At 40.2% G+C, this 10,849-nt stretch overlaps 1 long non-coding RNA gene across 1 annotated transcript; it reads left to right on the top strand.

The window, feature by feature from the left end:
* Positions 1 to 1,098: 1,098 nt before the first annotated feature.
* On the top strand, positions 1,099 to 4,011 carry LOC120743236. The gene is made up of 3 exons (XR_005698117.1): positions 1,099 to 1,113; positions 1,748 to 1,859; positions 3,821 to 4,011. It is a non-coding gene; the product is annotated as an uncharacterized LOC120743236 (long non-coding RNA).
* The last annotated feature ends 6,838 nt before the right edge of the window (positions 4,012 to 10,849 follow it).

The raw sequence follows: 10,849 nt of genomic DNA, 5'->3' as shown, positions 1-10,849 counted from the left end.
TACCGGTGTTCGGTGCCATGATGGCACCGGTTCTGACATAAACGGTAGTAACCAGACCGAAAAGCAGCGCACATTTTGGTGCTTTATTTCGGTGTTTTTTTTTCCTGAGCTGTGATACACTTCTAGCCAATCATTTTACGTTTCCGAGGATAGTAGGCGGGCCCAGGTACGTACTTTCTTTTATGCAGAGCTACAGATTAAAAATGCCCAAGGCGTAGCGGTCAAAAGTCTGGCTGTACTTCACAGCAAAACATGCAAACTCAGCAGTCTGCAACAAGTGCTTTAAGCTGATACTGTGATACTGTCAAAGGAGGTAACACCTCGAATCTGATGAAACACCTGGCGACGCATAGCGTTTTTTTTTTTTAAAAGCCGAGAAATGCGCCGTATTTGATGGCAGCAGCAGCTGTTCTTCTCTGCGTGAGTAGCTTAATGTTGTTCGTGTGTAATTTACGTTGAGTAGGCTAACCACGTTATTACATTAATGCATGTAAGGTGAACTAGCAAACATCATCATAGCTACATGCGGCTGTCTTCTTGTTTGATGGCAGATACTCCCTTCACCCTGGCCAAAAAGGCTAAAATGACCAAAGAAAAAGAGGGAAACAGCTAAACATGAGAGGTTTTTGTACAAAGTTTGTATTTTTTCCATTGGTTAAGCACTGCTTCCAGCTAAGAGTGATACCATATATGCCCCATAGCTGCAGAAAAGGCTAACATTGTTATCTTTTTACATAAAACCAACTGAATATGAGAGGCTTTTGGACCAATTTTGTGTTCTCCATTCTTTAAGCACCGGTTTGAGCACCGTTTGAGCACCGGCACCGTTTCAAAAGTACCGATTTGGCACCGGTATTGGATAAAACCTAAACGATACCCATCCCTACTTGGGAAACATATAACCCTACTGATTAAGAGCCATGTCACTATAATAGACCTATATCAAGCAAATGGATGATACTGATCAAGTGATCCTGAGAGCTGGACGATTAATTTCAGAAGCAGCTCAGCACTGTGTGCCAGTTTTTTTAAAATATAGGCCAGCTGATTGTAGTCCTGTGAGTTTAACAAGGGACGCAGAGACGCAGACTTGACAAGCGGATACAGCTGACAGTGGAGACAGCAACTATGGAACACAGACAGAAACCAGAAGACTAAAACTCTAACATAAACCACAAAGAGAATCTAAACTTAGAACAATCCTATAACCCATTAGACAAAGAACCAAAAACATAAAACACTTGGTTAACAACCCAGGCACTCGAACAGAAAGACACGTGGTTATGAAAAATGTGCACTAAAAATGTTTCATTGGTGGCTGTAGCCACAGTGGAACAGGTCATCTGAAGGTTTAATCCTTGGCCACTCCAGTCGGCATGTGAAATATCCCTGGGCAAGATGCTAACCCCATCCATGTGACAGAGTGAGCCTGTCCTGGTTCTATGTGAACTCAATGTGCTGAAGTGTTACTTCAGTGTCAGTCCTTTAACCTTCATTTCAAGAATCAGTTTAATCTGTTTCTATTGTTAAAATAACCTGTTTTACGTTTCTGTATCCCTGTGTTATGACTCATATGCAGCATGCCAAGCATTATTCAAGGTGGAGTTTAAACTAGCTTCTGAAAGGCAGATCTTGCTTGTCATTCACTTTTTTATGAATCTTATATTGAATCTTGTATGATAGGGTTTTAGACTCAAGCGCGAATTATTTTTAAAAACAAAGACCAACAGACTCAGACAAAGTACAGAACAAACTAATAGTTAGATCAGCAGAACTCGAGAACAAGGAAATGTCTGCTGTAACTGCGTCACTCTGCTCCACTTTGATGTTTGTTGGAGTCTTCGTGTTTGTCTCTACAGGTGACGTTTAACTGTTAGATACCAAATGATATTTTCTTCAGAGAAAACACGAAATAATAGAACAGTTAGTTTTATATTGATATAGTTTGAGACAAAGAAGTGTGATGTTTGTTGCTGTAGACCGTGACATGACTTCTGTAAGAGACACTGAATCAAAGTGTGTAGTTTGAGTGAGTGTGTGAAAAACAAATTGTTCAGGTTAAATTTAATCTCACATTTTGAACTCAGAGTCAGTTACTGTGTGTGTATGAGGCGTGTTGTGTTAGTTTTGAGTTGAAAAGTGCTACGAGAACCAGTCCTTTTACCAGTTTGGGTAATAATTAAGATGTGTTACTACCAGCCTGCCAAACTTTATCCTGATTCTGGATCAGAAGTACATACAGGTGGACTTTTAAGCCCGTCTGAAAGGCAGATTTGTCCTGTCAGTCACTTTTATTTGAATCTTAAATTTAATCTTGTATTATCAGTTTTAAACTCAGGTTCAGTTATTCAGTGTAAACACCAACAGACTCAGACATTTAGAACAAACTAAGAGTCAGATCAGCAGAAACAGAGAACACGGACATGTCTGCTGTAACTGCTTCACTCTGCTCCACGCTGATGTTTGTCCTGTTCGTCTCTGCAGGTGAGATTTAACTCTGAGATAAAACAGGAAGTTTTGGCTGCACAGTAAAAATATTTCCCTGAGACTTATTTTCATATTGTTTCAGTTTTTCTGTTTGTGACGATGAAACAAGAATCAAACTGCCGACAGAAACAAAACGTTCTTCTGCTTCAAAGACTGAAACACAAACTGTTCCTACATGACGACACATGAGAGGTTCTGATTTTGTTCTGTGGAGATCGTTCAACAACTGAACACTAAAACTTTTCCACTTCGCCTCGTCTGTTGTGACGCACTTATTTCTGCGCATCCTCAGTCCAACCTACCAAACGTCACTCCAACGCCGCGCCCTCACGAGACATGGAAGAGTTTGAACCGCAGCTTCAGCTTTATTTAAACCTCAAATGTAATCTGCTGTAGTCAGGTTTAAACTCAGGTTCAGTTATTGAGTGAAAACACCAACAGACTCAGACATTTAGAACAAACTAAGAGTCAGATCAGCAGAAACAGAGAACACGGACATGTCTGCTGTAACTGCGTCACTCTGCTCCTCTTTCCTGTTTGTATTCTTCTTCGTGTTTGTCTCTGCAGGTGAGGTTTCAAATCAGTTTCCTTCTTAGATAAAGAGTAAGAACTGTAGTCAAACTGATTTCATGTTGATTCTGCATGTCTGTGTATGTTCAAGCAACATGAGGACAGGTCTCTCATCTGAGCTTTCCAGTTTGCAGCACAGAGACAAAGAAGTGTAATGTGTGTGTCAGTGTGATGTGTTGTAGTGTCAGGAGTCAGTATGCAGCTACAAAGCTTCTTGTTCAGTGTATACAAACAGCTGTAGCTCCATAAAGGCAGCATGCAGAGACTCACAGTGTCTTATAATGAGAGGCTGCTTTCTCTCACACATTATGTTCACTTATTATTGTTGTTGTTCTGTGGAACCTGCAGGAACCTAGTTTTATATTTAAGCTGTATTAAGAAATAAGGTAATTAAACTTAAGTAGATAGTTTTTAAAAAATCATCTTTAGTGAGGCTGCAGGCTACATGTTTCAATATAATTTATGAATTATTTATTCTATTTGTAATTTTCATGTGAGGTGACAATCACTGTTGATTGCATTATCCTGCTTGTAACATATATTCTTTAAAAAATATGGATACTGGATATATACCATAATAATGCCTATGTGTGTGTGGCATTAGGGTTAGTCTTTAGCCTCTTCTACTCAGTGATAAAAATTCATCCCTTTGGTCAACTTCTGCAAACTTGAATAATCTTCCTCACTCTGATTGGCTGCTGTGGAAGTGAACAGTTGTACTTTGACCTTTAACCTCTCTGCTCTGTGTTGTTTCCTCTTTCAGACCAGATAAACATCACAGCTGAGTCTGGACAGGACGTCACTCTGACATGTCGAGCTCCAAACAACAACATCACAATCATAGTTGTAAAGTGGAGCAGAGCTGACCTGGGAGATAAATATGTCTTTGTGTTCCGGGATGGGCGATGTGAACCAGACGACCAGCATCCATCTTTTAAGAACCGGGTGGATCTGCAGGACAGACAGATGAAGGATGGAGACGTGTCTTTGATTCTGAGGAATGTGACGATTGATGACACTGGAACATACGAGTGTTATGTTTTCCAGGGAGGACGTATGGCTCTAATTAACAGCACCAACTTGGTTGTTGTTCCTCCAGGTGAGTGAGTAGATTTGAGTGTTCTGCCGGAGGTTTCTTCCTGTTAAAAAGTCACCAAAATGCTTGCTCATAGGGGGTCATATGATTGTTGGGTTTTTCTCTGTATCTATTATTATAGGATATACTGTACAATATAAAGCGCCTTGAGGCAACTTTTGTTGTGATTTGGCGCTATATAAATAAAATTGAATTGAAGTGTGTGTGTGATCAGAGGTGAAGCTGCTTCCTGGTTGTTGATGTTTGTTTCTAAAGATGTTGTTGATGAGACTTTGTAGAAAGCAGCTGGTCTGAGTGATGTGATCAGAGTGCAGTAGATAATGTCTGACAGCAGTTTGAAGAGCAAATGGATTCTGTTCTGTTCTTCACTCATCACCTACCTGACAGCTGACACCTGTTTCTCACCTGCAGGTCACACAGGAGGACAAGAGAAGGATGAAGACAAAGAGAGGGAGGATGGATCTGTTGGATTGAAAGTTGGTCTGAGTGTGTCTGCTGGGTTTCTTTTTGCTGCTGTTGTTGGATTTTTGGTCTACAGAAAACATAAACAACAACAGGGTCAGGGTTCATACCAGCCTCCTGTTGAACTGCAGCCTGTTTGAAATGTTTCAGAGTTTTTTTCTCTGAGTCTCGTGCTGCTGTTCAGACTCTCAGTGTTGTCAGTGAACATTCTTTAAAACTTGTGATCAGTAAGCGGCAATATCAAGCACATCTAGAATTTACTTTGACGTCTCTCAGAGCTCTCGTTCTTTCCTGTCTGTGACTTTAAAAATGAGCTATCTCAGTGCCCAATCAAAACATTAAGTTTAAATCAACTTCTTTCATTTCAAGAAAATCTCATCTGCCATTCATGTCAGCAGAAATAATAATGTTCATGGTTTGTCACAGCTGCTGTTTGAACCACTCAGACTGATCCTCATGTAGAGATCAGCTGTTACATCGTTACAGACACTAAACTGAGCCCTCGTCCACCTTCTCGTAGGTTCATTTCACTTCAATTAGAGGAAAGTTTGTTTGCACTTTGTATCTGTAATAACTGTTATTTTTCCTCTCATCAAGTTTTAAGATTTTACTGGTCCTGACATCGCTGTTGTTCTCCTCCTGTTGACAATTTTTACTTGTGTCTGTTTTTGTGTAGATGAAGGACTCTGGATTATCAGAGCAGATCAGTTTCCTCAGGCTGAAGATCAGTTATGTTCACTTATGGTTACACACTCTCCTCCCTGCAATCATATTTTCACTTTAATCAGTTTTACAAAAAATAACAATTGACAGATTTAAAGATTCATTTAAATGTTTCATAAAAAGGTAATATCAATAAATGGAATGTTTTTATTTTGTCACAATTAACAAGGGTGAAAACCAGAGAGAATTACAGCCCAGATTGATACATAGACATATTCCATCAATTAAAATTCTGTGACTGAGTCAAACTCCTGGCCTGTTTCATTTCCTTGGGCCTGTTATCCTGTTTTATTTCATGAAGGAGACTCTGTTTGCTCTTTATTCAGTTTAAATGAATGACTTCAATTTGTGTCTCTAGCTGGAAGAGAAATAGTTGTTCACCTGCAGCTTCTCTCCTCTAGTCTTTCAGTGTTAGTAAAGTTTTACATGTTTAACTACTGAATGCATTTCATTTATTTGGCAAGCAATAAAAGTGTTAAGGGTGGTGAGTTAGTGAACCCAGATGTGGACCTCTCGTTAAAGTTGAACAGTGTCTTTATTTACAGTGAAGCCAATCCACAGTTATCCACAGCGCAAGTCCCTTCAGCGCTTCTCTCCCCGTCTCCCCTCGTGTGTCCACAAAACTCCCGTGAATCAGTGAAGTCTCCCCTTCCATCTCTCTGTCTCGTTCGCTTCCTGGGAAAAGGCAAAACAGACACGATTAGCCTCCCTCCGTTATCGAACACTTTCTTTACACTTGCTGAGATCGAGTCACTACCATGCTTGGTGCAATAATCCAGCGCTGTCTGTCACTCACCCATTAACCATTAAATAGCTCTACCAACAACGGTGGATGATGGGCAGCAGCTGGCGAGGAATAGACTATGGCTGTGTCCCAATTCAGGGTCTGCACGCTTGAAGTACGCATTCCAAGTGTGATTACGTCACCGCCAAGCGACGACTGCTGTCCCAATTCGAAGTGTGCTTCAAATGCATACTCCAAATGCGCCGTCGATTTCCCCAAATATCAAGCGTGGTCCGGTGCACGCTTCGTCAAGAGCACCTGGCTGCAGCCACTGTGGAGCTCCACACTAACCGGAAACACGTAACTTCAGTTAAATCGACTTTGACAGCAAAAACTAAATTGCGTTTTTGTTACTATTGATGCTGCTGAGAAATAAAAATGGTTTTAAGTGGGGGTTTTAACACTCTGGGTTTGTTCAAAGAAATTCACCATCCCCTAAATTGTTCGTGGCCAAAAGTGTACAGTGATCCCTCGCTATAACGCGGCGCATCTTGCGCGACACTTGCTGTTTCGCTGATTTATTTTTTTTTTTTACAGTACATCGTGTTGTGCGTTCTGATTGCTTTTGACCATTGTCAATTAATCTTTTGATTGATCCTTTTCTAAGCAGCTGACAGCTGTTTCTGAGAGACAAATAACACCAGGATCCTTTTTTTATGTAGCTGACAGCTGGTAACTGTGCAGGGGCGGGTCTAGGAAAGTTTTGCCAGGGGGGCAGGTAGGGCATTAACAGGGAGAGGGGGGCACAAAGAAATACTTTTCTTTTTTATTCTCATTTAAAATATCTAGCTTTTATTAAATAATTATCTGAATTTTACAACCAAAGTTTTTATCTGACGTAAAATGTATAGAAATCATACATATACCAAAAAGACAGCGTACATCACTGTCACAACAGCATTTGTTTTCATTCAAAGGCTTTATGGCTTTAATACCTGGTGGGCCGGTCTGTAGTGAAAATGCCCGATTTTCTGTCCCAGTCCAGCCCTGCAGGTTATACTGGCAGTGTCACCATGCCAGCTGACTGTATTTCATCATCAGCCAGTGTTGTTCTTGATCAATATTACCAAAGTTTACCATAAGGCAGCATAGAAAGTATTTACTTGCTTTCAGGTTTTATTCAAATGTTAGTCTTTTCATTTGTTTCCCCACTTTTTTCCTGTTTCAAAATCAAACACCAGTTTGTGAGAAGATTATCTTCTTTTTTTTAACAGGCATTGGTTTTGCATTGGCATTGGCTAATTTGCCAATTGTATGTTAAAAATAATAATAATAATGGATTGGATTTATATAGCGCTTTTCAAGGCACCCAAAGAGCTTTACAATGCCACTATTCATTCACACACTGGTGGAGGCAAGCTACAGTTGCAGCCACAGCTGCCCTGGGGCAGACTGACAGAAGCGAGGCTGCCATATCGCGCCATCGGCCCCTCTGGCCAACACCAGTAGGGTAAAGTGTCTTGCCCAAGGACACAATGACCAGGACAGAGAGCCCAGGGTCGAACCGGCGACCTTCCGGTTATAGATGCAATTCCCAACCCCCTGAGCCATGGTCGCCCAAATGTTCGTATTTTAATATTCAAAAATGTTTTTGCCCAAAACATGTGTGCTCTACATGTCAGTAAAAATACTATGCAAATATTGCTGTCCTTGACTGCTGAATAAACACTGACTGATTGTATCTCTTGTACTTTATCAATGCAGTATCTAAAAACTTTGCACCGTAGTGGTTAAAATCTCATTCTAATAAGAGTTAAAAGTGCATTCGGTTATTAGGTTTATAGGGTTATTGAATTATGGTTAACGGTTGGTAGAATTGTTTTTAACATTATCTGCCAATTACATCTGCCACCCTTCTCCAAATCTGTGCCCCTACCTGGCCCCCCCCAACAAAAATTTTCTAGACACGCCACTGGTGATGTGACTTTGATAAAAATGAAAACTTGTTATTATTATTGTGACTTTGAGACATTGATGTCACATGTTTTACTCTCTCCACACTCAAAGACCTTCAGAGTGTCTGATTTAAACATCTTCAGGCTCTGACCTCAGAGGAGGGACCAGAAGGAAACTGTCAGATCATCAGTGTGATCATTATTGTCTAAACTTCATTAAGCAAAACTGAACAAACATGAAAACATGTTCTGCTTTCCTCTGACCTTTTACTTTGTGTGGTCCTCTCATCTTTGGTTGTTTAATTTGTTCCACACAAACCGCATAGACATCTGTCAACAATCCTCAAAGTCTGTGACCTGATCAAGCACACGTTACATAACGGCTGATTTCAAACACGAACACAGTACAGAGCTGGAGCAAAGGTGGAATTCACAAGACGTCATCTTTAGATCTAATTTCTCTTCAAGAAACTTTTACATGAATGAGGATGTTAGAATAGAACATACAATTTTGTCACTGAGCAGTGATAAAATTGTATGTCACTGTTCACCATGCGAACAAAATTCACATAGTGATATTTATTAAATCACCAACTGACCAAAACAGCTCAGCCTCTCTAACGTCTCTCAAACATTTACTTTTATCCTCACATCATCGGCTCTGCTTCACCTTCTTGTTAAATGTTCTTCATGGTGTTCATGTTGTTCTCTGCATGGATCCTTTACACTTCTCCCTAAAGCATCTGTGTTCTCCACACTTCAGTTAGCAGACATGAGCTCCTCTCATCTTTGGTTGTTCACAGCTTTTTTTTTTTTTTTCAAATCACCACCTTCACCATGTTTGAATTCACAGAACTGACTTGAAGCAAAACCTTCAATAACGGCTGAAAATGTGATTCACACAGACCTCATAGACATCTGCAAACAATCCTCAAGGTCACACATGTGTCCACTTTACCATCGGTGAGTTTCAGGTTTGGTATTTGCACGACTTCACAGTGCTTTCAGCCACATTTACCAAAACTCTGCTCCTGTTCTGACTGTCCTGATAATAATCTGAGAGAAAGAGCTGAACTCGTCCTCTGAGCTGTTACAGGAACAGATGTTGGCAGATGTGTCAGTGACAGAGTTACAGTTAGAGGTCAGTGAGCAGGATTTCTATCAGGATTCGTGTCAGAGTTATTATAATGATGTCTGTTGGTTCACACTCACGGCTGCTTTGGACTGATTCCAGCTCAAAGAGCATCAACATGTTTTCATGTTTCCATCATGATGAGGAGCAGAAACTCTGAGGATTCTCCTGAACTCCTGACTACAGTAAGTCATCCCACAGCTTCTGCTTTATATTCTACATATTATTCAGTAAATAATAGATAATTACTGATAACCAGACACTTTGAGAGGAAGAAAAAGTAAAAAAGGAGGTACAGCATGGAATAAAGAAATAAGTCAGAATGATTTGTTATGTGAGCTCCAGCTGCTTCCAGGCTGTGATCAGCTGATCTACAAGCAGACGTTACACGAGCCATCAGGGCTGATTTCAAACCCACACACGGTACAGAGCTGTCAGAATGAATGACTTTAGTTCACTCTTTATCCAGGTTGTCTGCAATGATTATTTAATCCAACAGATGGTGTACTTCAGTGTCACACCAACACAGTGTTGACAGAGTAAAGTGAATGTGCCACACACTCCATGAGGCGTCATCTTCTCATCACCATCTAAAATTGTAACCTTCATGTGACACAGCTGTGAGAGAGAACAACAAAGAGCAAGAAAGACTGAGACAACATGTGGGAGCACAGCTGAGCCAATCACAGAGACAGAGGAAGTAGAACTAGACATGAGATACAAGGAAGAACAGACCAAAATAAAACAACAGGAAACAAAAAATCCTCAATATCACAAAAGAACAAATAATCAGATCAATAACTTAAGAGTATGAAGTCATGTGATTTCCAGGAAGTGCTGCAGCAGCGGCATGCTCTCTCCCTGCAGAGTATTTGCTGCTGCTCGTCTTTTCCATGTTTTCTGCTGCTGCTTTGTCCCTCACTGTAAACAGATGTACTGAGAGACTCCTGCACTGATGTTTCATAGAAAAGTCCAAACAGCCTCACTACTTCTCCATGAAGAACAAAGATTTGCTCTCTGTGGCTCCAACACAACTTAAAGACAATCAAAGGTGGACAAAGTTCTCCAGAACAGCCACACAGGAGGTCATGACTTTTGACTTTATTCATTAGAACAAGTTCATTTCAATTCACTGACAGACAGAGTGGACGGTTGTCTCTAAACATCTACATGTTCAGTTCCTTGTACTTAAACACGACTGTCATGTTAGACAATGTGAATGTCAGAAGATGTATCTGTAAAAATGGGATGTAAAAGGGAAATATTAGCACGTTTGTTCAGTTTTTGTCGTACAGAGTGGAGTTTACACACAGATTAACTTGTTACATTTTGTCTTTTATCTTTGAATTGTTTACTGTAAAAAATGCTTTTGTTGAATAAACCTTAAGTAGTTTCTTTTGACCTACAGAGAAAGCAGATGGATTATACCAGCCTCACACTTTTTTTTTTAATCTTTATATGGATTTTTCTTCCATCCTGATGATCAGAAGACAGTTTGAGGGTTTCAGATCCTTCAGAACAACAGTAAGTGTTTAAAATGACATCTTTCAGTCTTTTAGGTAATCTGACAGGTTGACTGAAGTCTGTGAGATTGAGTAGATTAAAAGATTGTTAATGTTAATGTTCTGGATTAACAGATGGTCTTTAGTCATAGTACCTGATGATGGATGATGTGGAGATCATTTAACAACTGAACCTGT

This window comes from Simochromis diagramma, unplaced genomic scaffold (assembly GCF_900408965.1).
Source record: "Simochromis diagramma unplaced genomic scaffold, fSimDia1.1 OVJJ01000437.1, whole genome shotgun sequence".
Classification (NCBI taxonomy): domain Eukaryota; kingdom Metazoa; phylum Chordata; class Actinopteri; order Cichliformes; family Cichlidae; genus Simochromis; species Simochromis diagramma.
Note: the sequence above shows the minus strand (reverse complement) of the source record. Positions and strands in the feature narration are given on the sequence as shown.